Source organism: Crocodylus siamensis, chromosome 5, assembly GCF_052110815.1.
Source record: "Crocodylus siamensis isolate JL-2025a chromosome 5, ASM5211081v1, whole genome shotgun sequence".
Lineage (NCBI taxonomy): Eukaryota > Metazoa > Chordata > Crocodylia > Crocodylidae > Crocodylus > Crocodylus siamensis.
In genome coordinates this window covers 194,665,569-194,688,028 of record NC_143399.1, presented here as the reverse complement: position 1 = coordinate 194,688,028, position 22,460 = coordinate 194,665,569, and the positions used below count along the sequence as shown (strand labels likewise).

The 22,460-nt window shown below is 42.8% G+C and overlaps 1 protein-coding gene across 9 annotated transcripts in view; it reads right to left on the bottom strand.

The window, feature by feature from the left end:
* Positions 1-22,460, bottom strand: part of KMT2C (lysine methyltransferase 2C) — a 301,422-nt gene that overhangs the window by 267,611 nt on the left and 11,351 nt on the right. The window contains exon 1 of one of the 9 annotated variants that reach the window (XM_090047714.1): positions 10,815-11,015. The exons of the other annotated variants lie outside the window; for them this stretch is intronic. The gene's annotated coding sequence lies outside the window, so the exon portion shown is untranslated. Of the gene's footprint in view, positions 1-10,814; positions 11,016-22,460 lie in introns of those variants that run through there. 9 annotated transcript variants of the gene reach the window in all.

Genomic DNA, 22,460 nt, shown 5'->3' with positions numbered 1-22,460 from the left:
TGGACCTTTTCTACAAAATCAGCCCCCCAAAACTGACATGTGTATTAAGTGAAGAAGCAGTTTTCTTCGCTGGGAAAGAAGCAAACCTGGAGACCTGCCAAGATGGGTGTTGCTGTTCTGGCTCAGCAATCTGAAGGGGCAGGCCCTGCGTTAACCCTTGCACAGTTGTAGCTATTGGCTGAGCACTGCAGCTTGGGCCTGAAGCAGCAAGGAAGCTACTGGTAGTATCTTCAGGAGACTTGTGATATGGAAACAACACTATTTATAGGAAATTTAGGTCTTTACTGCAAGTTCTTTATCTAGCAACTAGCAAGTCTAGCAACTGCCTCTGCAAATGTCTGGGGCCTAACCAGAGCAAGTCCTCCCGGGAACGGCGGCCAGGACGTGTGGCATCAGTTCTTTGGCAGCAGGAACTTCCTGGTGTGGCAGGGAGTTAGTTGCTGGCTGCCTCATGCAGACGGTCTCCCGGGATGCTGCACACCCTGACACTCCATGTTCCCAGGCAGCCTTACTCTAATGCTACCCAGCCAGCCACAACTACAGAGGATTCTTTCTTTCTACTTTGTGCCTTCCAAAAACAAGGTGTGCGTTTTATTTTTGAGCATGTCATATGTCAGCAAATATGGTAGTTGCTTTGGGGAAGATTTTCAGTTCACCAGTCCAGAAAAAAAATAAAATGTTCCCAAAAGCAAATTTATGAAGAGAAAATTTAAAATATGCTAAAGTAGAATCATAGAAAATGAAGGCTGGAAGGGACCTCAGGAGGTCACATCTAGTCCAACCCCCTGCTCAAAGCAGGACCAGCCCCAACTAGAGCACCCCAGCCAAGGCTTTGTCTAGCCAGGTCTTAAAAACCTCCAAGGATGGAGAGTCCACCATCTCTCTGGGTAACCTATTCCAGTGATTTACTACCCTCCTAGCGAGAAAATTCTTCCTAATATCTGATCTAAACTTCCTTTGCTGCAGCTTGAGACCATTGCTCCTTGTTCCATCATCTGCTACTCCTTCCAAAGGTTTCAGTTAGTTATTTAAATACTTAAATACTTTAAATCTTTTTAAAATTATTATAACAATACTAGTTCCACTATATGGCACAGACAAAACTACAGACAAAAATTGAGGGATGCCAACCTTTCAGAACTCCCCAGGGACAACTCATCCTGTTTTGTATATGGAGTTTTCATGGAAAAAAAAGTCAACTGGCAGCCTTACAGATCTTCAGCTACCAAGCTTCAACCTACTGTTACTTCTTGTACAAAATGTTCTAGCATACTGTAACAAAATATACAAATGTATTAATTAAAGACACACACACGAAAAATAAACTTGAATGGCATTTCTTCTACACAAAATTTTATGCTCGTTTCCAACAAATGTTCCAATATGGCCCCTAATAAAAATAGTCTTAACAATACTATATGCAAACGTAGCTAAACCAAAAATTCATTTTATGTTCCACACAGGACATTTCCAAGCCTGTTATAATAACAAATGTACCATTAATTAGTTTGCCAAACTATGTTGAATTAAATAGTTTAAACATTTCTTAAGCAATGTTAAGTTGCTGCAGGAAAGACTGGAAAGCATTCTTTTCAGTTACCCCTTTAAGAAACATTATCTGAATGCTGAAGAAATTCTTTAATGTATGGTTTTCAGATGTTTGGTTATAATTCAGCAAAATTCCAATAACTTTTACTGTCACATAGACCAACCTAATGCTAAATGGACTGGACTGCTATATTAGTATACAGATAAGAATTCAGGGCTTTAAAAATCTCTTGGCAATTTGCTTTAACTGCCCAACATTTTCCAAAAGCAATAAAAATTATTGTGGTTTATTCACTTTCAATTGCTATAAAAATGAGGAAAAGTATCTATCTGAATTAAGTGTTTGCAAAAGTTGCCAGAAAGAAGATTTCAGTCTCACTTTCCTGGCTACAAACCAAGTAGCTGTAAGGCAAATTATTCCACACACCACCTCTACCAAATGCCTTAAATCTGACCTAAAGTCACCATCTTCAAGCTTGACAGGACAGTCTGGCATTACAGCGCCCATCCAGTCCTTCACCTGTAGACAGAGGATACCAATACAAAGACCACATTACAGATACCAATACACAGACCAATTTGTCAATACAAGGATGCCAGTTGTGTTGGTGGTTATACTGATGAAGACATTTGTCCCCTGGATAGTAGACTGACATTAGTTTCACAAAGGGGGCTACACAGCCATCTGGTGGTAGCAGATTTCATTTCATTACTGACCTGGACCAAACTCAAAAGAAGCATCTGCGTAAAAATACTTTCTCCTACTTTTCATCTCTTCAGCCATTCAGTTCAGTTTTATTCCTTAAAACTAACTCATTTCTGAATATAGCTACAAATGCAATGGTCCAGATAAGGAATCTCTCTTTCCCCACTAGGAACACACACTTTCCAGCATCTCAGATGTTTTCAGACCAGGAGCTACCACCAAACATGCCTCAGAAGCATCTCTCTCTCTTTAAATCTCTTTTACCCACCATAGCAACAAGTATCAAGCCATCTAATTTGGCAATGTACCAATGGGAAAGCCAGAAAGAAAACTTTATACAGCACTCTGCATATCCTTTACTTACAGCAGTGATTCTTAGGCAGGGTGCCACAGTTTTGAGGAGCAAAACTTTTCCCCCATGAGAAGTCTGTGATTGTCCACTGTCCTTCAGGGGACAGCTTGTTAGCTTGGACCTCTGCCAACACTGGACTTAAAGGATCATGGCAAGTGACACTTGGTCTTTGTCCACTGGCCAGACAGTCATAATTTGTAGGTGAAAAATAACCTTAGGCTCAAAAAGCTGTCCCTCATATACATACATATATATCCTAATCTATATATCTATCTATATAGATATATCTATACACACACACAACACACCTTTCATTTCAGCAAAATCTAAGTTTTTGTTTAAAAATGTACAGAACAACCTCTGCTTCCTACTAATTCATTCTTCCAGTGGATTCCAAATTACTCGACTTGGAAAATAGTTCAAGTATATCATGCGCCATGATATTTGCCATGCCTTTGGAAAAAGCTAACTGATGTTTTGCTCTTATCTATGAACTTACAATAAGATCCAGTTCTAGTAGACAGCTATTCTAACATAATTGCTAACCTTCCATAGAAACATCTTTTTTTGTTTTTGCTTTTTTTTAAACGAGGGCTGCAAGTGGTTGAAAATTAAGTACTACAAAATTTCTGGGCTAAACAATCTTGGAATGAAATACTTCCCCATAATAACAAGATAAAGAACTCATTACAACAGGGGTTTTCAACTTTTTTGCATCACTGTACCCCTGGTGGCTGGATGCGGAGCAGTGTACCCCCAGCGCGGGGGGGGGGGCAGGGAGAGAGGAGGGCGCGTGGCCAAGTGGGCGGTAGGGGTGGTGAGCAGCCAGATGAGAAGTGGCACCAGCCGCCACATGTGAGTTTCCCCCACCCCCACGTCTGGAAGCGCAGGATGCTGCGTGGTGATGCTCCATCCCTGCCCACCTGCGCATACCCCCTAGTCCCATCCCCAGAATTCCCAGGTTGGCAACCCCTGCATTACAACATCAACTTATGGAGACTACCATAGCTAGCACTGGCTTTTTCTTGCAAAGATAACTACTAGTCTCAGAAAAAAAAGAAAATGTTTAACTTGGATTTTCCTAAGTGAGATAAAGGGATTCTACTACCTAGTGCGCTGGAAAAACTGCTTCATTATAGTCATCATTGAGGACTATGTTCATGTACTGAAATACACCATGATGACAGTTTTCAAGTTCCTTGCAAATCCTTTTAGCTCAGAAAATTGCACAAATGTCAGAAGATGAACACTTCTCCATGGAAAAGTCTGGCAAAGGAGCGACTCAGACTATTAGTTTTCTATTACAAAGTTGGGGGTGTTGGGGGGGGGGGGGATGGCCAAGACATTTCTTCTTCCAGAAAAGTCTCTAATTCCTAATCTGTAAATCCATGCATTTTACTTAAAGGAACCCAGGGGAGAAGCTGCCCTGAACCCATTTCTTGGCCTAAGTATGAAACTCTGGTAAAGGAGCTAGAATCAATGCTGAAAATGGGCCGTGCACATCTCCATCTCCAAAACCACAGTTCTCCAACAGTCTGCTAAGATTTAACTTGGAAAGATACTGCTTGTGATAACTGGATTTTTGATGGAACTGTCTATAGCATGAGAATTGGACTGTAAATACCAAATTAGGTCAACACTGAACAGCTCTTAGAAGCAGAAAGTCCTTGCTAACCACAGAAACAGTTTAGTCCATACACACAATGCAACCGTGATTTTTGTTAACACCTGAAACACAAGGAATAAAAATTAACATCACAAGGCTGACACAGACCCCTTGGGCCAAAGTCTGTGACTAATTACATCCTGGAAACTCCAATTAAGCCAACTAAACTGAGGTATGGTTGCACACAGTACAATTCAGTGAAGTTATCTTCCCAACTTGCTGAGACCTGAAGAGCAAGAACAAGCTGGCAATGTCAATTTATATAACTAGGCATCCATTATTAGTCATGTTTGATCATATATAATAATGAAAAAAGGACTAATATTTTAAAGCCACATTTTGTTATTCAAAACACTATAAAGGAAAAAAAAGCTGGACTGCCCTATTTTTACTCATGCTGGTGAGCATTTACTACTTTGAGTATTCCCATTGACTTCAGTTGTCTTTGAATCAGGCTTTTTGTGAATTATAGAATATTCTGTTATCTTAATTAATTTCATGAAAAGTTCCTCATTTGAGGTTTAGATGCAACAGCAGTAAAAATACTTAGGTAGTCTTGGTAAAACTGGGTATAACAAATATTTTAAGATTATCCACCAATAAGAAAAGGTGTGAGAATGCTGAGGCAGTGGAATAGACAGCCTAAGGAAGTGGTGGAATCACCATCATTGGAGATGTTCAAAAAGATGTTGGAGAAGCAATAGTCAGGGATATCTAGGAGTATTTTATGCACCACTATCCTCCTGGGCATTACTGGTTGCAACATGGGGCCCAAAAGGATTTTTCCCCTCCTTCTGCTACATACATCAGGGTTTGGGGGTTCCCCCCACCCTTCCTCAGGAGCACTGGGTGTTGGCCACAGTTAAAGCTGGGGATTTTGAATGGGGTGTGCCAGTGCTCTTGCAGGGACCAAAGCCTGGGGGTTCCTAGTTAGAGGATCTTCCCCTCTGCTCAGGGTCAGACCAACTGCCACATCTGAGGGTCAGATTAACCCCATGGTCAGTCTGGTACAGACTGCACAAGTTTTTGCCTTCCTCTGTGGCAGGGGGCATGTCAATCTTCCTCAGATCTCTCAAGTACATTTTAACAACCCTTGCAGCAGCAGGACATTGGCTATCATAGTGTCCCCTTGCCCACCCCACCTGTGACAAGTTACGGTGCTATGCTTTGTGGTTCTGCAATGGGATTGCCTGTGTAGTTTTAGCAATAGATTAGACGAGGATATGCTGGGGGTGGTTAGGAAAAGGATAATCCTGCCTCAGGCAGGGGGTTGGGATAGATGACTTCCTGAGGTCCCTTCCAGCCTTACTTTGCTATGAAGAAAAAGGGGGACAGTTCTGCATTTGGATTCCAAGAGTCTTCTCTACAGTCAATTCTCAGGAGCACCACTTCCCTCATCATTTCTGCTACTTCCAAGAACTACCTAACACCGCATTAACGTAACATTCTAGACAGAAGTCAAACAGATTTCAGAAAGTTTCAAATGCTCAAAGAGAGAATAGAAATGACTACATCTGTAAAGGTCTACCGTTAATTTAAGGATGTGGCCCTTGGATGCAAATATTTCTATAGTAAAGTTACAGAAGCAATGCAATTCAATTTCTAAACCACTAACTGTCAGAGCTATTGCACAGATAGATTCATTATTAAAAGTGAATCTGATAAAGACAGTAGCTTGAAAATGGCTAGCGGTTAAATGGGAAGCAAAGGTATTTTGGAAGGTGATACCTTAATATTGGACCAATGCAAGGTTGGGCGAGATTCTACATAAGCTGTCAACACAAAGTACTCTTCTTCAGGTACTCCTCTTCAGACTGGAACATCACCCAATGCTGGCAACTAAACCCCATCCCTTCAGATAGATATAGGATGAGGGTGAACAATTAAAGAGTTGTTATAGTGCTTTTTACAGAAAGTTCAAGACTGGTACAAAAGTTAAACAAAGTATTAAAAAAGTTCGAAACTCGTCATCTTCACCCAGCCCAGCTTTAGGGAGGCATTTCCAAAAGACTGTATCCTGGTCCTTACAAAAGCACTTTTAAAAAATCCTTGATTTAAGGCTTGAGTCTTGAAACTCACCACCACTGCTTAATACGATATTCCCTCTCTCAGAGCTGGACTTAAAAATCTAATGCTCAGTTTTTGAAGTTCTAACTGAAGTTACCTTTACAACCGTCTCCTTAATTAAAATGTGAGATCTTTTTAATGACAAGAAAATGGAAAGGGACAACAGCCGAAAGGAGGGGAGAGGAGGTTAAATGCACTTGAAAAGAGAGATTGCTTGGCAACAAACAACTCTGCTAAAATGGACTGAGGTGAAATCAAGGCACTAAAGTCTGCCCTTCTCATCCCTAATCTCCTATCTGCCTTATTCTGTTACATGTCTATGATTTTTCAATTCTCTACTCTTGACCAAACCAATACATGACTTCCCACAAAAATACTCTAGCTTGATACTTCACTCAGTCTCATGAACAATGAAGCTTAAGGTAGCTATTTTACAGCTACAATGAAGTCTGCAACAGGAAAACTGATAATGTTTAAAGTAGTGCCTGATTTTCAATCCTTCATTTTATGAGCATGTTGGCAACTTACCTACCAAACCTGCATTTTTAACCTTCACTTTCACATCACACAGCCCCTGGATGTATGGCTGCTCAGGTCTCCTTAACATTTCCTCTTCCATGCTTTCTGCTCTACCAGTTCATTCACACTGTCCCTTGTGCTTGACAAGGCCTCCAAAAAAGTCTGCCATCTTTCTATCCTTATTTCAATTAAAGCACTCCAAGGGTCTAACTTCTGCAGCACTGCCTCCACAAAATGAGAACATCCAGTTACATGAGTTAAAAGTGTTACAAGTCTGGAAGGAAGCCCTCCTGCTTAATGGCAGAAACTCACCCCTAATACAAATTTCATAAAAATCTATGTCATATGTTTCCCTTTCAGAGTTTCTTGTACCCTCCTCTATAGGGTCTCTAAAATCAAGCTACTGGCTTAAATGAGCTAGTGCAGGGATTTGACACTCTTTGGCCCCTTGGGCCAGGTCCAGGCCATAGGGCTCCTCAAGAGCCAGATCCACCTCTGGCAGTGGGACAGGAGTGGTGGTGTGCTGGCTCAGCTATGGGGATTAACATAGCCATTGCCTGGCTTCTCGCCACTAAAACACATCCTCAATGGGGCTCTGTACTCCAGATTTTGGCAATAAGCCCCACTCCTGCTCACCTCTCCCCTCCCACCCCCCACCACCCCCAAATTCCTGCCCCTCCAGAAGCCCCGTAGGCTGTATCTTGAACAGCCTTGGCACAGCAGTAGGGCAAGCTCACTGTTCACATTTGACAAAAATAAACAAGACACATTTATAACATCAAAAGATCTAATCTGAATAACGCTTTATCCATAAAATATGTCTTTTCTTGCCTCTCTCTTCCTTGGTATATTGAATTCCTTCAAACATAATGTCCTACCATTTAAGATGAACCTAGACTTTTTGACTCAATTTTTATCTTAGTACCATTTAAAACAAAGAATACTTTGCTGAAATGAAATCACATCTATCAAAATGGGTGTCCAGCTTGAAAAAGCAAGCCTTCACTTTCTCTGGGGCCCCATTATTAAAAATATTTAATTTTATTTTTCTACGATCTTAAAAATTTAAAGTATTTGTCAACTTAGATTATAAATCATTGTATGTTCTAGAAATAAAGTAAAATGCACCATTAGCACTACCCCCCCCACTTAGTTCATAATATATATGTGGGAATCACATGCAAGAGGAAGACTACACAAGAGACGAAGAAAATCTGGAAAGAATCACCTTACTTCAACTAACTTGTAAGGCACTGGTACTGGAGGCGATCAAATATCCTCCATAAATATCCTACACCCCCCCCATACAATCTCCTATTAAGGATGCTCTACACGTGCCCATGAAGAAAAAAAGTCCTACATAAGGTAACGTATAGTTTTGATATTCCTGCATACTTAATGCAATTGTTTTCAAGAAACAAAGACATTTCTTCGCAAAGGAACCTGAACAAAGCATGTTTGTTTTACCATGATGTAATTAAACAATAATGTTTTGCAACTTACTTTAGTATCCGTTTCCAATCTAAAAAGCCCAACCCTGGAAACCTAAATCAGACTGTGTAAGCAAATACTCTGACTGTCCACTGAGTAATAAAGTATAACTAGCCTTATTTACAATCCCTTAGGATTATCAGATAAAAAACACTAACCTGAAATCTCTTACTTGACCTTCGTTACTACGTCCCTACCACTCGACCGTGATACTTTTCCTGCCATTCCATACTGCTCATGCCATTTCCTGGTTCACTGGAGGTATCCCAGAATGCACCACTGTGACATAGCAAATGCCATGAATTGCAACAAGGCATCTGATATCCGTGATATCACGTTCTGGGATACTGCCAGTGAACCAAAACATGCCAAAGGGATTTCACAGAGGAAAGACAGAATTATAAAAGCCAAGCTAAAGGCCCACTGTCAACTTGTTTAAAAAAAAATAAAAAAAATAAAATAAAATAAAATGCTTCCCTCAGATCTACAGGCAGGACCCACTCCTGTTACCAGGAGCCTTTGTGATAACTAAAGCTGAAATAACTTAGAGAAAACAAATTGTCTATTTCTCCGTGCGCTCACATGGTGCATTTGCTAGTACACTGGACAGCTGGTTTCGCTATTTCCCCATGCACTGTTAGTTTCTTTGGTTGTTGGGCTGAATATTTGGTAGGAAGTCTGAAGGGGGGAAAAAACATGAAGAAAAAAACAGGTGGGGGGGCAAGGATTAAAACTATAAAAACCAGGAAGGCAGCAAGAGGCAAGGACTGGGGAAGAAGATTCTTCTTTTAAACCTGAACAGACAGATCCCCGGTTGGCAATGCTGTTTTGAAAAGATGTCTGTGCTGAACAGTGCCTACAGCCTGGCCAGGAGACAGCAGAGAGCAACACAGAAATCCATACATTATTTATCATTTTTGATTTGCAGTTTCACCTTTAAGAGAATTGTCTGCAGGAGCATGTGGTGTATAATCACATGCTAAGCAAGCTTGTATGCTGTGATCACGTTCTGCTATTGCAGAAAATAAGAAGGGCTAGAATGCAAGAACAATAAGAAGAAATGTTCACATTTTCTCCATAACTCATTCCCTGTTGGGGCTGGAGAAGGAGGAAGTCAGGTTTCATTATTATTGTCAACCTAGAACAGTCTGACAAGGGATACAAACGACGGTACCTACAGAAACGCATAAATGATGTTTTGCACGAAGAATACCTAGATTTATACCATAAACACAATCCTCTCCTACTACTTTCACATAACAGAGAGCATAGGAAGGCATCAAGTTTGTAGTATAACCCAGTCAGTTTTCAAGCCTCTTAGGTAAAATTAAAAACTGTGGATACTCAATAGACTCAGAGCACACTGTCAGGAAAGGATGTTTGAGACCGATGTATTAACGGGGGGGCACGCATCAAATGCTTTCAAAACATTACAAATAAGATGTACGGTGCTCTTTAACGAGACGTTAATGAACGGTTAGCATGGACCCAGCTGCCTCACATCAGTGCTTTGTTGATAAAAGTATATCTCCTCTTCTGTCTACATTTGTTAAAATATTTGCCCTAAGCAAGCAGTGAGCTGTTTTTCCCCCCTAAAGTAAGCGTGCATTTTATTGTGCCTAAGAGAGCATGAAGTATTTACTGTATCACGATGAACAATGAACAGAGATATCTCTTTTTTAAATTTTTTTTCTTTTTCTTTTTTTTCTTTTCTTTTTTACTATTGTGTAATTTTGAGCATGCATAAATAATGCTTACGGGTCCTGTCAGAACGCCACGGGCTCGCCTTAGTTTTGCAAGAGCAATACTGACCCACTCGTCTTTTGTGTCTTGGAAGAGACATAGGAAGACGAGACTATTTCAGTACTAGCAGATGGGTCTTTAAAAGATCCCTTTCGAAGCAATGCAAAAACAAAACAAAACAAATCGTGGGACACCACAGAATCAAAAAGAAAAAAGAAAAGCTAGCCTAAGTTTACCAACGTGTTTCAAGTATAGAATGAACGCTACATCCCTGACAAATGTTGCGCTGGGGGGGTGACAGTATCCAGCATTAGTTACATGAGGAAAGCAGTCCTTGAAGGATACAATAGGCAGCCGATGCATGACGGGCTCTGTGTTTTCGAAAAGCTCGGCATGAAACCATCACCCTGCTCCCTCGCAGTGTTTGCTCAAGTTCGCCAGCCGCTTACATAACCCATCCTTTAACTTCCCACCCATTTGCTCCTCGCTCAGCCATCCCAAATCCTCCTTGAAGACGAGTTAAACACCCAGCAGGGTCTATTTGAACAACGCACCCCCCCTCCGATTAAAACTCTTCATTATATCAAACGTTTCTCAGGCACGAGGAGCACGGGGAGCGAGGCCCCGCGCCGGGCACTGCCAGGAAGGGGCAGTCCGCTCCCCCCGCCGCGGCCCCGCAGCTGGCACCGGGCGACAAAGAAGTTGAGGCCGGAGCTACTCACCGCGCTGCGCTCGGCCCCGCTCACAGGCGCCCGGCGGCGGGCGGACGGGCCGGCCTCCGCGCCCCCGGCCCCGGCAAGCGCCGCCCGGCCATGATCCGGATCCTCGGCCCCGCGTCCTCCTAGGCCAGCCCGGCCGCGGCGCCCATGGCGGCTCCGCTCCGCTCCGCTCCGCTCCAACTCTCCAGCCCCAGCCCCGGGGGGAGGGGGGGAGGGGGGGAAGGAAAAGCAAAAAAAAAAACCACCACAAAAAAACAAAAACCCAAGAAAAAAAAATTAAGCACCAAAAAAAAAAAAAGAAAAAAAAAAGAAAAAGAAAAAAAAAAGCAGGGGAGAAAAAGTAGATCCGACTCGCGCGGCCGCAGCCAAGGTGCGGCCTGGATCCGCTGGAGCCGGAGCCAGGTCCCCGCCCGCCGCGGGAGGGAGCCGGGCAGAGCCGCCCCGTGCAGCCCACAGCGCAACCCCGCCCCCGGCCCCGGCCCCGGCCCCGGCCCCGCTTTGTTCTCCGTGCCCGAGGCGGCGGCCCCGCACGGGGGCTGCGGCGGCGCCCTCCAGGCCGGAGGGAGGGAGCAGCCCTGGGTTTGCACGACCGAGCGAGCCGGCTGGGGAGAGTCAGGGCTGGAGCCGGGCACGGGTGCCGGGCGCGCCGGGGTTTCAGGGCAGCTCGCGGCAGGGCTGTTCCCCCCACCCCCACCCCCACCCCTCCTTCCTCCCGCTGCCGCCTGGGCCACAACCCCGAGGCTCCCCCCCTGCCTTCCCCGGGGGATCGTGTGGTAGGGCGGGGGCTGGGGCACAGCATCACGGAAAATAAGGGCTGGAAAGGAGTCCTTGCCAACCCCCCTGCTCAGAGCAGGAATGGCCCCAACTAGAGCACCCCAGCCAAGGCTTTGTCTACCTAGGTCTTAAACACCTCCAAGGATGGAAGAGTCCACCACCTCTCTGGGTAACCTGTTCCAGTCCTTTATTATCCTCCCAGTGAGAGAGTTTTTCCCTCGTATCCGAATTCAGCCTCCCTCGTTGCAACTTGAGACCAGGTTTAATGCAACCTTGGTAGCCTGGTGCAGCCCGGGGGGGAGGTGGTTCCTAGCTGCTTTGGATGTTGCACAGCCCTGCTTGATATCAATGCAGCTGAACTTGATGAAACTCTTTCCAAACTGATGTAGCTAAATTGGGGAGAAGACCCTCTATTGTGTGCCCAAGTCCTGATCTAAACAGAGAAGATGCAGTGGGCTTGCTTATACTTGTAAAAAATTATCAAAATAAATTATTCCACAGATTGCTTTGGTTCCCCAGTGGACACTCATTCAGAAATACAAGTGTTTAACCTACTTGTTAAAATGTATTTAGTTTAGTGGGAGAATAAGATGTTCAGTCTTATTTTCAAAGCAGAAGATCAAAACATTATTCTGGGATAAAACTGTCTCCATCAAGATGTACACTGTAAGAACTGCTCCTCTGCCCTTGTGCTAAATTCCTAGGTGCAGACAAGCCAACACAGCAACCCACTGTGTGAACTCTTATTTTGGCAGGGTTTAAAGCTGATCTTAATCATTTTAAATGAACTAAAATAAACCACTCTTAAAGCAAAATAGGAAGCCTGGCCTTGATAAACAGAAATGCTGTGTTTTTTCAACTCCATTAGCTCAAATTAGTTAGACCAGGCGCTGGCAATCTACAGCCCACGGACTGGATCCGGCCTGCAAACACAGGGCTTTGGCTGCAGGCGCTATCCCTGTGCTGCTGCAGAGAGTAGCAGCAGCACCCGCGCACCCCTTCACTTACCCTGTGACCCAAGCCGGGCCACTCTGGCCTACAGGCTAGAAAGGTTGCCAACTACTGAGTTACCCTGTAGTTTCGTTGCCAGGCAGTGTAGAGAGAGGTTGTGTTAGTCTGAAGTTGCCACCGTGTCCTGCCTTCTGCAAGACAACGTGTGAAGCTCCTTCACTGTAACATCCTAGCAGAGACAAGACGTGGGTCATTTCTAATTTCTAGCTGAATGTAGCTAGCTGAGGTCAACCCCAGATGGGCACATAATGCTGACAGGGACTAGCTAGAAGTAAACACTGACGTCTCTGTCAGAATTTCACATGGAGATACCTATCGCTATTGTGAAAACCACATTTCTCTGTTTGCCGTGACAACAAAGCCCAAGTTTACCAGGATTGAAAAGCACCAAGACAGCTTGGTGAGGCTTTTTCTTCACTAGGAAAAAAGGTATGTTTTAAACACATCGGCTAACATATGTTAACTGACAAGTGTTAAAATAGCAGCACAAATAAAGCAAGTTGCAGTTTTAGCACATGCTGGCTAGTCAAGGTAAAGCCTAAAAGTTTCCCCCAACATGTTAAAATATCACCTTTAGCAAACATGCTAAATACAACTTTTTCCCTAGACAAACATGTACATCATCTTGGCTGGAACAGGACCAGCTAACAACTTCAGACATGTAAGGGTACATCTTCCCTGCCAAAAAGGGGAGTCCTTACAGGAAGGCAACTAACATACATTAGGTTTCTTGCTGTAAAATCGTAGTAGAGACAAGACTCTGAAGTTTTGCTGCAACACAGCTAGACAAGGTCAACCATGGTCAGTGAAACAGTGTTGACATCACCCACTTATTTTGTGCTAAAAGCTGCCTCTGCCTTGTCTAACACTAGGATTTCACAGGTAAGAAAACTACCAGATGTTATCCGTCTCACTAAACAAGCCACACACCCCACTCCCCTTTTTGGCAGTATGTGACATAGTTAGGATGCAGGCTAATAGGCTATTTCAACTGAAGGTATTAAAGTCGTAGCCAACACTTAACTGATTAACTCAAGAATAATCACCTGAGAAATTCTATTTTAAAATATGGGGACACTACTGGAGAAGTACACAATGTCTGTAGTTCCAGGGCAAAGGGTTAAGTGAAATACCTAGCAGCGAGTCCCAGTCAGCTGCTGTGTACCCTTGGGGTGCCTTGAGGTCCTCTCAAGGGTGAGGCAGGCTGCCATGCAATGTTAGCACTCTTAGGTGTGCAAACACGATTCACAAAATAAACCCAGAGATTTCAAATAGGAATCTGGAGTGTTAAAAACATTCTGATCTGTTGGGCTCTTTCTAACCAATCTGGCAACAAAAAAGTGTTCTATTAATTTTCCACAGTCAAAAAAACAAGTGAAAAAAACTAAAGACTTGGCATTTTCCAAGAGCCCTTAGATCTAACAAGGGGATCTGGACTCTAAAAATCACTGAAACCACTGTGTTAAAGCCTTGGAGACATTTCCCCCCACAAATCTGAAGGAACAGAAAGGGGATTGAATAAAAAGGTTTTACTATCGAGACATCTTTATAAATAGCTGAAGGTACACAGACTGCGGTTTTGGGATGAGAATCATGCACAGAGGCCTGCAAAGTCCACAGGCAGCCCAGTTGACTTAAAAGGACTTCCACGTAGGAAGATCCTGGATTGGGAGACAAATTCATCATGAGATATAGGGCTCAATATATGGTTATGTAGCCCATACTGAAACTGTCATCCAACTCACTCCAGAGGATGACTCACCAACAGTGAAGCCTTACAGAGCATGCACTGAGGGAAGGGCGCAGAAACACCAACTTGAGCATCACATTTTCACTTGAAAACATTTTGTCTTCTGAGGCTACAGCTTAAGCTACAGATCACTAGAATGGACAAACAAGATAAGTTCTCTTCTTTCTTTTTGCACTTTGTGCAAATGACAACATGTTGGGTATGGAGAAAGTCAATTAAACTAAGAAAATAGTATTGGAATTCTCCAAAATTGGGAGATTGAGGGCAGATGTGATTGTTGAAATTATTCTCAATATTGTATTTAAATTGACTGATTGAAAGCAGAGGTGTTTTTAAAAACATTTTTTTCCTTGCAGGAGGAGCCAGATCTTGAAACCCGTATAAGCACATACGTTACTTGTATATAATCTTATGGAAATCAGTTGAAATATATAAGGCAGTAAAGGCTGTGCAAAACTAAAACGGTCCACAAGATCAGGCCCTTATTTTGTGTTATTAACCCTTTGAGTTAGTGACTATTTCTCATTGTTTTCCATGCATCTACAGGTCATATAACTTATATGTTGAACACCACAGTAAAAATCTGTTTATGGCACCTGTTACAAAAAGAGTTCAATTTGGAAAAAAAAAAACAACCATTAATTTTTCCTCTTGATTTTACCCTGTATCATTTGCAAGATATGAACATAACCCCTCCTTCGCCCTTTACCTTTTTGCAGGGGTATAACCTCCAACCACACAGTGGTTGCAACTCATGTCTTTTCACCAGTATTAGACATCTTCAGAGAGGAGCAAATTGGTAGGACATCCTCAATGGATTTTGAGATGTTTGTCCCTTCCCCATCCTACCCAGCCAAGCTGCTATTTTTCCAAGTGACATCAGCATCAGTTGAGCACAAGACGGTTCACACTCCTCCATACTGACCACTTAGTCTCCAAGGTGCCCACCCTGCTTGACTCAACTACAGAAACACTTCAGCCACCCCACCTACCACTGAATAGACTCAGATCCTTCAATACAGTGGGCTAATCCCTGCAGCCCAGGCTCATGAAACCATTGGACAATTTTGTGATTCAGAAGTTCATGACCAAGCCACTCATCAAATGTTACTCAGCAGCTGGCACTGTCGGTAAAGTTCTCATAGTAAAAAGTCTAATACTACCTTCCTTCACCTGCTCACTACCTGAACCCTGAAGAAGGGAGAAACAAGATGTGAAGAAACACAGTAAAAGATCAGACAAGACAGAAAGAAGAGGAAATAAACCCATAAACTTAAATTTATTTTCAAATTTTATTGAACAGTACCCTCTTTTTCCTTATATACATTTAACAACTCTTCTCCCTAGATTTTTAATATTATAACTACTATTTAGTACTCAGGTTTCTTAAATGTCATTTTACAGCACCCAAGAGATCTTTAGACATAGGAAAATGCAGCCCTGCCCCAAAGACACTGCTGTTTAAACCAGTAGTTATCAATGCACCCCTTGGAAAATGCTGGCTTTTAGTTTTCACTCTTTTTTGAGTACAGAAAGCTAACAGAACAATTTTTCTCTTGCAGGGGAAAGAAAAAAAAAAAAAATCAGAAAAATGACAACAGGGCAGACTAATGTTTTTAACACTATGGATTTCTATTTGTAATCTCTGGGTTTCATCTTGTGAATTGTACAGTGCTAATATTTTGTGGTACCCTGCAGCACCCTTGAAAGGATCTTAAGGCACCCCAGGGTGATGCGATAATCAAACTGAGAATCAATTATCTCAGTTTTAAATGAGATGCAATGAATGAAAATGCTGGAGTGGAAAGGGATTGGGCCCACTTTTTTAGTCCAAGATGGGTTGACGGTATCCCTTAGCCAGGAGTTCATTTCATGTATTAATAACATATGCATGTTAAGAGAATATTATGAATCTGCTTTAAAGCCATTAAGTTTGGATTCATATCTAGCAAGCATGCTATTAGCAAACAGACAATCTGAAACAGTAATGCAAGGCAGGCACAGTAATGTCAGTAACTCTAAATATAAAGGACCAAGTTTTGTCCCAGCTTTGGCTTATGTGATCCTAGTGACATCAGCGGAGTTGCAAAGAAATTTCTGGTTAAAAGTACTGCTTATTATTTCAATTGAGTCAACCAAGTCCAATTGAAGATGAAGCTGCCTGTACTACACATGCCATTATGCTTACGTAGTGCAATTGTCAGAGCTCTTCAAACACTGCAAAGCTTGAAATTGTTTGCCAAACTGCAGAAAGGCATCCTACCTGGTATTATTTGTAGATGACCGGGGGTTGTGTCACCTGCAGTAATGCCTTCCCATAGGCACACTTAGAAGGGACAAGGATCTCGTGATCTATGGCAGTTTTACACTGCTGCTGGTGCTATTGTGAGGAATCTCCACTGTGTAAGATCACATCATGCAAAATGCTAATTAAATAGTTACTTGATGCTCCAGAAAGTGGGGGGAGAGGGGGGAAAATAAATGCAAGAAGGGTTTTAAAAAACAAGAGAAAAGAAGGAGCAAGCTGAGGAAAAGAGTAAGTCTAAAACTGCCTGTGCAATTAAACCTCTGCTGACAATAGATGCCAACAGCTGGAGCCTGCTGAACTGGTGTTGAATGGGGACTGGCCCTGTCCCCAAGATTATTTTCAACATTACTATAAAAAGTGTAATGGGGCAATGCAACAGAACATGGGGACTGCTCTGGTTTTTTCCTGGCTGTTGAAAACAACTTTGCTAAACATTTTTCATCGCCATTTGAGGGGAATGAGATGGAACAGTGAAGCGGGAACCATTTCTCTTAATTACTGTCCACACTGGAGCACTTTTCAAGTGTATGTCGAACCACAGAGACTGATGACAAATGGACTGAATACTAGAGGGTTGAGAGGAAGGGAAGGGTGATAACAAAACAAGTTTTTTCCACAAAAAGTCTGGCAAGCCATATTTTCCCCATCACAAAAACACAGAAAAATATTCCACTGCAATGGAAATACAGGTGCCAGGTGATATTAAACACCACAAATGCTGTAAAAGCTGAGAAAGGAAGGTCATGTTGAAAATCTGTCTGTTCCTGGTTAGAGCAGGACTGGGCAAAATGCGGCCTGCCAAGCCATTCTATCCAGCCCACAGGGCACCCCCCCAAATTAAGAGAATTAATATTTATCTGTCCCTGGCTGCCTGTCATGTGGCCCTCAATGGCTTGCCAAAACTCAGCAAGTGGCCCTCCGCCCAAAATAATTGCCCACCCCTGGGTTAGAGGCTGCACCAGTGCCCCTCTCCTGCCATGCAATGGTGGGACAGGTAGCTGCACAGGTGCGCTGGTTGCATATCTCCTGCTTGTGGGCTACAGGCTCCTAACTGTGACAGAGAAATAAGGGGCAGTCAGAAAGTTTAGGTCCCAAAATGCTTTACAATTTATTAGAAAGAAAAACTTGGTTGTTTACACAGCTCTGTATTTCAGTGCTGTACATAACGGCAATGACAAGGCCTCTGTCCCAAATATCCATGCCCTAAATCAGACCAATACAAAGATCAGGGCACTACCCATTGTTTACTTAGGAAAACCTAGTGGTAAAATAAATGTTTCCATGGTATTTAAAAGCTTTAACAGAAAACAGGTTAACATCTGAAGAATCAGAACAGTGTAACACTGCATGAGGACCTGAAAAATAGACTCTTTCACTTACTAGTCTCATCTCCCCAAGACTGGTAGAGGGAGTTCATAAGCTCAATCATGTAAATACAACGTGGATGAAAAACCTTTTGTACACTACTTACGATGGGGTTAATTGGTGTTAGTTGGTCACAACAGGTGTGTCTACAGGTGCACTTTAATATGCATCAGCCTATTTTAATGCATATTAAAGTGTCACTTAAAAAAAGTGGGCTTTTTACACATGCTTTAACTAGAGTGACTCCAAGAGCTGCTCAAATTAAAAGCACCACAGTGTCTCATGTATCAGCATCCCCATGCTTCAAAATGGCAGCAGGAGTGCTTGAAGTAAAGGTGTCAACAAGCTTTATTTCCAATGCCCCTACCACCATTTTGAAGCATGGGGACACTGATACACAAGACACAGAAGACTGCTGGAGTACAGCAATTATCATGCTCCAGATGACTCAATTAATTTAGTCTGCCCTGACATGCTGTATTGACAGCGCATCGGAGCAGCCCCCGTGCTTACGTACATGCACCCCGTGCTTTTAACTTAATGTGCATTAAAATAGGCTAAATGTCCTTCATTAAGTGTCGCTTCAAAAGCATGCCCTTTAGTTAATGTACATTAAGACAGGCTGATGCACATTTTCCTAGTACCTCATAATGGAGGTACTAGTTTAGTGTGCATTAACTAAAGTGTTAATGCATGTGTAGATGCACCCGATGAGAGCAAGGCAAAGCTTAGTCTACAGAAGTGTTCTTAACCAGGCTGCCATAGCAGTCAGGTAGAACCGCCCTACAAACCTCATGCACAGCTGCATAAGCTTAAAGGACGGAGGAGGTCCTGGGCCTGTTGCTGCCCTTCCTGGTTTGACCCTTCCTTCCCTGCCCACCCTCCACTCTGAGACAGGAGCTATACACGGTTATATATACAGCTATACAGGTTGTATGCAGGATCACCCTTGCTGAGAACCACTGAGGCACACCAAGTCAACACAATAGCGGTTCTCAACTTGGGTGGCACCAAATTAAAAGCAGTTATGGACGAGCGACCTGAATTTAAAACAGTTGAGAAGCACTGGTCTACAACATGGCCAGATAACAATTTAATGTGCTAGCCTGCCCAATGGCTTCCTCTAGATTAGAATTTCAAATGGTGTTGCAAGGTGATCTAACAAAACTCCTTCTACAACTTTTGTCAAAGCAAGCAAAATAAAGCAGCAACTCAGCCCATGTCCCAATGGATGAGTTAGTGTGTATGCCAGTGATTTCTCAACCAGGGTGCCTGCAATCCTTTCAAGGGTGCCGTGGGGTGCCACACAATGTTAGCCCTGCTAGGTGGGCAAACAAATCACAAGGGAGTTCATATAGGATTCTATAGTTTTAAAAACAGTCTGCCCTGTCATGGTCTTCCTGAGCTCCTTGCAACAGAAAAAAAAAAGTTCTATAGTTACAAAAAAAGAAAACCAACCCCCTGCCTCCAAATGAGTGAAAACTAAGAGCTGGCATGGTCTAATGAAGTATGTGTGCTTTGAAGCTAACAATGTTGAGAACTTCTGCAGTAAAGCCCGGAGATGCTTTCCCCTCGCAAATCTGAAAGAACAGAAAGGCTAAAAGTCTAAATAGAACAGACTACCAAGGTATCTACATAAACATCTGAAAATACAAAAACTATGATTTTGGAATAAAGAGTGATGTACAGAGGCCCATAAAATCCACAGGCAGTCCAACTCACTTGGAAGGACTTCCACACAGGAAGTTCCAGGGCTGGGAGACAAATTCATCACCAGAATTCACCACTGGGCCTCAGCGTATGGTTAGATAGTCTGGACTGAAACAGTCATCCAACTAACTGCTGACACGTACTGAGAGAGTCTAAAAAGATTGAAAGCTACTAGTCTAGGCTTTAACTCAGCTAGTTTATGGATATTAAGGGCAATATGTCTAGTCTACACTAGACTTTTACAACATGTCAGTTAACATGTACTAATATAACATCTTAAAATCCCAGTCCAGAAAGACTTTGAGTGAACACACGTGAACCCTCCCATCCCTCTCCCCCATTACCACACATACTTTTCACCAAGATAAAGCCCAGTTCAAGTAAAATGAAGACAGGCAGCACAAACTCTGAAAAGTATATCATATTTTCTAAATATTTTCAGTTGCCTTTACAATTGATTCTATTTATGATTTATTCTATTCATTAAAAATACCTGATTGATAAGCCTAGAAACTGTTGTTCCCTGTTTGTCAACAGAAGGGATATAAAATAATACTAATACACTGGGAGAACAGCACCGAGAAACTTGTATCTCAGGCCTTACCTGAGGGGACCACACTAGGAGGAGAAAGCATGCTTGAATCAGTGTGCCAAGACTTGGCGCCATTCTTATTAAAACAAGTAAGGTCATGTTTTAGACTGACTGCAAAAAAAAATTCTCTTTTTGTGAACATGTCTCTTTTGGTCTCTCATTTTTATAAAATATCAATGTACTGATCTTGTAATTGAGCTCAAAGCTGAGACAGATGAAATGTTGTACAACAGACACTAATGATTTAACATGTACAATAATTTAAGCCAGATCTTAAGAGTTATAATTCAGGCGGACACTGGGGGCAATACAGTCCTATTACCTAACATCTAAGAGCCGTACCTTCTTCTCACCCATATAGCCATGTCTGTCTCCAAGTTGTAGCTCATGGCTACCTCTGCACTGCAAGGCCAGGGACAGAAGTTGCACATAAACGAGCTTAAGTCAGCAGAAACTGGTTTAAGCCTGTAACAGAACAGAGCCTACATGCACATAAACTACTGGTTTAAGCCTGTAACAGAACAGAGCCTACATGCACATAAACTGGTTTCAAAATGCTGAAACTGGCTTAAGAAAAACCTGGTTGAATGTAGTATCAGACTTAACTGATTTGGGTCAAGCCAGTTTATGAAACTTCTGTCCCAGACCCCTTCCTGGAGGCACCTGGAAGCAGGAAAAGGCAGTAATAAGCAACCCTGTAGAGTCCTGCTGCTGTGATTCTGGAAGGCAAATCCCAGAGACCTCAGGGGCAGCAGGAAGAAGAAGCAAACACACAGTCCAAGCTGGCTAGCACCCCCGGCTTTTGGCCTGAGCCACTGAAGGCATGTGGCTGCATTTCCAGTAATAGAAGTGAAGGTCTGTTCACTTGCTTTTCAGTTTAATCTCTGCATTTGAGACTAACCTGCAAAGACTGAATCAATTCAGCCTCAGGCTTTTTGCCTGTCTGTACTTAGCTCAACTGAATGAAAGGAACTATCACTGTACCTGGCTCCTGTTTAAAGAGCACAGGGGAAGAAGGAGAAAGCTCTTTGAATTGTCACCCCAATTTATGCCCACTAGGACAAAGGGCAGCCACAATCTGCCCCTTAATGCCATATGGTAGATGTGAGGGAACTATTTTATTTAAAGACAATCCTACCTACAGATCAGTGCATTTTCTAGACTTCTTTCCCTCATTTTTGGGCTCAAGTATCTTCTATGGTTTTCCCTGCAATATACTGGCAGAAAAACCAGATAGACACCCTAGAAGTCAAAAATCCTCATGTCTCCTTTCTATACTCCTCTCAAGAAGTCATCTATTACTTTGCAGCAAACCTGGAAATAGCGTGGAGTGCTAAGCAGGGAACTCAGACTGCAGCCACACGGATCTTGGAGCAGTGCTGAGAGCTGGAACCTCCCGATGCTTTCTGGACTGGCTACCCCGCCCCCCATCCTTGGAGCACGGCTCCCTGAGGAGCTATGCTGCTATGAGCTCTCCCTCCCACGCATATGCCCTGCGGGCTAGAGAAGCATTAACTCTTGCACAGTGTTTCTCCAGCAGGATGAAAGCAGAACTGAGGACTGTGTTGGTTTCATTCTCCTCCTGCTCGAAAACTGGGTAAGCAGGCAGACTGCTAGCATGCTATGGCTGTACTGCCAGCTCCAGATGTGCAAATATGAAGCAGGCCACAAGGAGTTATGAGGATACAGGCTCAAAACTCAGGTGATTTTAAAAAGAAGTTAAGCATTGGGGATTTTTTTGTACATTCTAATTCTTAAAGCTCTCAGGTTCCCCATTTTCAAACCTTTCCACGCAAATATGAGAACAAGAACCATTTTTCTTTTTTTAAAGAAAAGGTAAGATTTCTGTGCAATCACACAATTTCCTGGAGAATGGTCTGAGAAGAATACCAAATATCATGAACTGGCAACTCTGCTAACAGGACAGAGTGGACAGAAAAAAAAAGGAGGAAAAAAAGAAAAGAAAATGGGGATGGGAAAGGTTGTAAGAGATAGAGGGAATGGGAAGTAGGAAATAGAGAATCAGAAAGAACCCAGCAAAAGGAGAGGCAGCTGCACCCACTCAAGCTAAAGGAGAACGTGCTTCTATTATTTTGGGGCAATAATAGAAGCACCCAGATCAGGAATCAGTGTTAACAG